The following is a 7,332-nucleotide window of genomic DNA, read 5'->3' on the forward strand; positions in this document are numbered from 1 at the left end:
AACCGGTACCATTGGATTCAGCGGGTCAAAATACATAAGACTACATAGTTTTTATTCTTTACCTCTTTAATGCATACGGGATCCTACCCAGCTCCTGGACTACAAGAGATATAAAATTTAGAAAAAAAATTTTCCATGAAGTTTTATGCGTATTTGAATTACGTGCTTTACAAAAAATTGTATTTAATTCGACAAATTTCAATTAATAAACATAAAAATAATTAGGTTAGATCATTTACAAATTCGGTCCTACACATATTGTTAAAAAATACAAATATAATTTCTTGTCTTTTTATTCAAAAAAAGGAAAGAAAAACACTTAATTATTCGTGTAATTGTAATTTAAAGGTTTATTTTTAGTTTATTATGAAAATAATTTAAACATTATTTTTTAGTACGATTCCTGATAATTATTGATCACTCACTTATTTGTTCTATTATTTTTGAATATTATATTTGATCTTACCGGTTCTCGACGTTATACTCCAGCCTTTCTAGCCTATTTATTCTTTTCAGCGTACAATTCTAATAAATTTTATTTTATTTTTTTTATCTTGGTTCAAAAAAAATTTCAATGTGTTGTTAAGATAAAAATTTCAATTTCTATAGAAGTGTTATGACAAATAGCTATTTCTCTTTTGCGATATTTTGCAACGTTCACGAGAAAAATTTTAAAATGTTATTTTCATAAAGAACAAATTCTAACGGCCTCAAAAATGATTTAGCCCGCATAAAGCTGATATGATATATTCGTTATATAAAAACAAGCTTTAAAAGAATATTGGAACAAAATAAAAAAGATTTTTTCACGAGACTCGAGACGAGACGCAAGACGAGATTTGTGATTTGATGAGTGATAAAGCAGCGGTGGAAAGGATGCGAGGGAAAAGAGAATAGAATTTAAATAAATTTTAAACTATTGTACTGTCAGAAATATAATTTCTAGAAAAAGTCGTTCACACTACCAGCGGAAACTATCTACATGTCTGTTTTTTGAGCAGTTGCTGAATCGCCTTAATTTTTAAGGTTTCGTAGCCCTGGGCAGAAACTCTTATAGCTTTGGTCGGCTGTCTGTCCGTTCTTCCGTCATACTTTTTTCCCTACCACACTTTCCCCCATACCCCAGCCGACTTTGCCCCGTATCCTAGCCAACATTACACCGTACTTAAGGTGACTTTACCCACAAGGCAAAAAGACATTGTTATCCTGAAGACGTCCTGAAGACATTCTTAGAGCATCCATGGCAGTCCAATTGAGATTTCCTAGATACGTATCATATCCAAGAGACGTCTTTAAGACGTGACACGTCTTTGGGTCACTAATTGGATTTACATGGACGTCTTAGGGATGCCTTTACGACGTCGTGAGGATGACAATGTCTTTTTACCTACTGGGACCCTATCCGAGTTTACTCCGTACCCTGCTTGACTTTATCCCGTACTCTAACCTTACTCCGTACCCTAGTCGATATCACCCTGTAATCTAACAACTTTACCCCGTACCCTAGCCGTCCTTAACTCGTAGGCTAGCCGACTTAACCCCGTACCTACCAGACATTACACGTATCCTAGCCAAAGTTTAGAAAAATTATAAAATTGTGGCTAGTTTGGAACACAAAAAATGCTTTTTTTCACAGTTTTACACAAAATACTTTGAAACTTCGTGAAATTCAACTGTTTCTGAATTAACATTTATTCTCATAGTGACTTAAAGAATTGCGTTGGAAACTGTAGTAAATCTCTTTTTTTATGGGATCATTTTTTGTGTGTCTTCTTTTTAAAATGTTAAACTTCATGCTGTTATATTCAACTGTTTTTTCTGAGTCTTGTTTTGATACCTGACATAATACTTTGTGTTTACAGTGGCTGAAAAAACAATTATTTATGAGTAATTCGCGAAATTATTGAATACTTATGCCTATTTTTTAAAAGTTTTACTATTTTTTAATAATTTTTTTTATTAAACATCTGTAAAACATCAGTAAAGCATAATAAAATAAATTAAAGGGAATTTTTTTAAACTATCGAGATATTTCTAGCATTTCAAAAATTATACTAACATAGGAAAGTTGTTAGAGTTAGTTATGTTAATTGATGGTAAAATACATATCCAAGATATTAGTTGGTCAGCACGCTTTGTTGATTGAGTAAAGTATTTTGCTTTGATTTCTGTAAAGCAAGGGTAATTGTTCAGGATCGAAACTATTAACAAAACAAAAAATTCATGGTAAACATTCGTTAATAATGCTACTTATAGAGCTGCTATACCCGCTCACTTAAGTCAAGGTTTGCTCTGACAATAAACTCCAACGTAAATCAATAATTAAGATAAGTTTATTATTAGGAAAAGACTGTACATTCTCAGGCATATATTCGTTTTACGTCCCGTCGGGCAACTCGATTTCGTCTACTAAACTGCGGCCTAACGTCAAGCCCCGCAAAAGAAGTTACTGCGTCTGCGATCTCAGACCGACTGACTGACTCAACTCGAGCCCGCTCAACTAGGGGGGCACTCTCAACCGAACATAGCTACCAACAAAGTAGTAACAGCTTCAAGAAATAATTAGTCGATAACACATTATTATACACCTTTTAGCAATCAAAAATATATACCCAGAGTGACTAATTGCGAGTCTTATATGTAATGAAAATTGAACTATGCACAAATATATACTTAAAGAGGTACTTCATATATATTTGAATGAAGTCAATTTAATGTATAGCTCAAATATAGTCAAAGTATAACAATGTATATTTGAAGTATAGGGAAAGTATTGCTAACGTATATCTGAAAAGTATAGTTGCAGTATTACTGAGGACTTGATAAAGTATGTCGATGTTTAGTTAAGGTATGATTGAAGTATATCTCTCAAGTATAGCTCAAGTATGTAAAGTATGTTTGAAGTTTAGGAAAAGTATGGCGTCAGTATATATAGCTCTATTTTTTATGACACGCGAAGAGACTATAGGTTGTAAAATTTGTCATTACAATATTGATCATAACATGAGTTCTATGGCAATCTAGGATAGAGTCGAGAAAATAGTATTATTGCCACAACGACAAGAAGAAATACTTTTTTCATGTCAATTGTAAATAAACTACAAACTTAATGATAGCCATTTAGAGTTAGAAAGATTAATATTTTTGATACAAGACTGAAGGTAGGAAAAAGTGATATGTACAAATTAAACTTTGAAACCGCAGTTACAATAACTAGCAGTTTGAATAACATAAGTTGCAAAATAGATGAGAAAAATTAAAATTTTAAATGGGAACATGCAGTGAGACGAAAAACATTTGAATATAGTACTTCGCGAAAATTCCCATTCAAAATAGGAAATACAATGCCCAATGACGTCATATGCACCGAGATTCATGAGAATGATAACATTCCTGAATGTTATAATTTGTTTAATCACAGGAAAATATCTACTTTCTGCTGCCTCAGAGAATCGTGTTCGGTCCCCGCCAGCGCTGATTTCTGGTGACATGATTTTTCTCTTTCAGCTGTGCAACGAAGATGGCTGTCCGAAAATTGTAGTTCCAGAAAATTGGCCCTTCTCGTTTTTGACCATTGATTCTATTTCCTTCGGAGCTTTCGACAGGGCAGGTTTGAGGCCAACACCGTCAGAGCAACAAATATGGCAATAAAACACTCTTAGGGCCGCATTATGTCTGTAGAGATACGCATCTCCTGCATGGGTGGGACATCTAGATAGTATGTGTTATAGGTACTCAGCGTGTGAATGACACGCTCAACAACATGCTTGAAACTTCTTGACATAAAATGCGGTTGCGTAATACTAAGGTGGAAATTACAGTTAAGCCCTTATGATTTGAGAAAAGCACAAGTTTGCTCTTTTGACAAGGACTGTTCTTCTACATTTCTATAAAAGTTTCTGTGCAATTTCTTGTCAAGTAGCTCTTTACTTAGAACAATTCGATTATGAAGACACTGGAGATTCAGAAATTTGCATCCGTCTTGAAGGATTGAAATGTATGATCGCGGAACAGACGGATTGATATGCAAGTTCTTTTGCATATGCATGATCTTACGTGTGGCGATGTCAATGGCCTTAAGCTTGTTCTTCGTCCTTTGTACCACCCCAAACGAGTAGAGTAGAACCAGGACGGCAAGCATAATAGTCGCAGATACATTGTTCAACGCCGACAGATTTGAAGACCAAATCTTTCGAACAAAATGCTTTTATCCGCTTCGGAGGGAGTTCTTCACTGATGTTGCGTCCTGAATGCGGTTTTGAGGCACGTCGGAGTATGTGTAGGTCTCTCCAGTGTCAAGATGTTTAATACAACTTATATCCATAAGCTCAGGGTCCTCGGGAACGCCAATTGTCTTTCCTTTTTTCAGATGTGACCTTATTCATGCGTTGATAAGTATCGCCACATAGGTATTTAGAAGAATTCCGTAGTGCGAGATATAGACGCAAAAGTGTGATACAGAAAAGTAGAGGACTCATAGTGTCACCCTGAAAGACGCTCCTATGGAAGATGACGTTTTTCATTGTCACTCGATATTTTCCAGATGACACATTAAATCTAGTTTTCCAAAGACGCATCAATTTCGCTATGCATCTCACTATGTGTGGAGGAACCTTCAAGCTTTCCAATCGACAGACGATAAGTCTAGAAGGGGTTGAATCGAAAGCTTTCCGGTAGTCAATCCAGGACATTGACAGGCCGCGTTGATGGGCTGCTGCGTCTTTGCAGACGCACCTGTCAATTAACAGGTTCTCTTGGCATCTTGCTGCACCTTTTTTCGATCCTTGTTGTTCTAAAAAGTGATTGGCCTGTAATTCTCTGGGTTGGACAAGTTGCCTTTTTTCGGTATGAGTATAGTGCAGTTGTTGGTGTGCAGAACTAAATTCCTTCAACCAGAAGTTCTTGATACCATCTGATCCTGCAGCGGAAAAGCTCTTCGAACCCCTAAGTGCTTTTTCACCTCTTCAGCATTAATTGATCATTACTTTCGGAATGACTGATGCGAAACATGCTGAAGCTCTGGGTGTATCTGGCACCACAGAGTGTGCATAATACGCGCTATAAAGCTTCCTCCAACAGAGATAATGCTAGCATCGTTGCAGTCTAGCAATTCATCCTTGGGTTCACTCTTCCTCTCAATTCAGGCGTTTTGTCGGTTCGTCGTCGTGTTTTCATTTAAATTATTTTCAGCACCCCTTACTGTGGGGTCATCGGCACTGTTTGCCGACCCATTATCGGGTGCTCTAAGCGTTCGATCGTTTTGAACCGCATTTACAACTTTCGTTCGTCTGTCCTTGTAGAGCCCTGCATGCAAGGATAAGGCGGCTTACTCTGAAATGTCGCCCGGTATCCCAGAGCCACCATTTAAGACACCTCGCCCAGGTGCCATTCAGCGTTCGGCACGGTTGTTATGCCTCCGCTTAGGGGTTATTCCCTCGGGACTATCCCTGGATAATTGTCCGCGACTGCTTATTAATTATTGTAACCATATTTAGCAAAAATCTTGGCTACATTTTGCTCTTTCGACCATGGCAGTTTTCTTATTTTCTATGGGAAAAATTAGAAATGTGTAGATTGAACATAGGAAGAATGTCTTCACTATAGTGTTCTGTACACTTTACTAGAGTTATTTAATCATTTATTATCATATTCCATTAAACTTAGTAACTGAACACTTTAATATTCATAATAAAAATTCTTCAAATGTCCTGGCTTGCTATTGTCTTATTGTAAAAATAATTACAGTGAAACTCTTCTATAGCCCTTCCGAGAATCGGGGCCGCGCTGCATTTAGGTGTGACAGAGCTACACGGGGTGCGCGGAATATGCGGATGTCACTCAGGCGAGTACTCAAGCATAAACAATCAAAAGCGGAGCGGGCTATAATGAGTTAGTTCCCACGTACCGTCAGCCCCAAAATTAGTGCTATAGAAGAGTTTCACTGTATTATAAAATCAAATTTTACTACCGAAAGTTTCTCCGTCTAGCAGATTATGAGATATCCGAAAAAATATAAATTAGAAATCCGAAACCACCCCTTTCATAACATAAAAAAATATTGTTAGCAGCTTCTAGGAACAATTAAATGCAAATTAATAAAATCTCAATTATAACATGAATTACTTAACTTTATATTATAAATAATTTAATTGAAATATTCTATCTAAATAATAATTTCACTCATAGTTTTCAACTTTTTATGATAATACCATTATGTGTTTAGGAATCAATGATTCTGGATTTTCATCTCATCGGACGAGGTTTCATTCATGATGCATTGTTTTTATCCCGTTGCTGTGTACTTGAAAATCAATTGAGTGTCATTCTATGCCCAATACTTGAACCATACTTAAGTATAGCTAAAGTATACTACATACTTTATATATACATCACTCCCATACTTATAATTTTTACCCAAATTGGAAAAATCTAGAGAAACATTATTTTATGTTTATATTATTAATTTTTGCAGATCTGAAGGATAGGAGAATCTAGAGAAAAAATAGTCCCTGGATAGTTCCCTCTCTTGTATATGCAAGAAAGGGGCTTATGAGGACTGCCCTGAAGGAGATGGGAGAGCGGCGATTGTAAGTCGATTTTTTAATCCCTCCTGTTTCCAATCATGTTAGGGATAAATTTTACGAGCTGTCATGGTAATAGGTTGTAATTAAACTTGAAATTCACATAGTGACTGCTTCACCATTTTTGTACTTTTTTGTTAGCTCAGGAAACAATCTTTTCTTGGTTCGCAAAAAGTAGCAATACCGGTTTTTAATTTTCAATTAATCTATGTTTCATTCATCTATAACACTCTGTTACATCGATTTTAAACTTCTCAAGTGACCTAGTGTTTTCAAGCCACTCAGTGCACTAACTAATCAGTAAATCTCTCTTCTCAAAATAATTTTTCAAATATTAAACGGCATTATTTTTTCAAAAATACTCTTGTTTGCATTGATATTTCGAAAGTGAGTTGTACTTAAAAAGAAGCGACCATTTATTCATCGAACTTGACCGAAAATGGTCAGAGTTATGGCATTTTTACAGGAGAACAAAGTTTCGCTCATCAGCGAAAAGTTGGCCAAAAGTGTAAAATGTTTATAAAATGGGCCAAATTCTGTTATTTTCTGGTTTTTGGGTTAGCTGATTATGAATATGATATCAGAAACTAAAAAAAATTGCGGATCCAATATGGTGGTCGAGCTGAAATGACAAACTTATCCAACCACTCCGGGAGTCAGATAACCGACTACTGCCGAACTACTTAACGAGACTGCTGGCTCGGCCGAGGTGTAAGTCGCGGTTGGTCATCAGGAATCCAGCCCCTTCGGG

Source organism: Belonocnema kinseyi, chromosome 3 (assembly GCF_010883055.1).
Source record: "Belonocnema kinseyi isolate 2016_QV_RU_SX_M_011 chromosome 3, B_treatae_v1, whole genome shotgun sequence".
NCBI lineage: Eukaryota > Metazoa > Arthropoda > Insecta > Hymenoptera > Cynipidae > Belonocnema > Belonocnema kinseyi.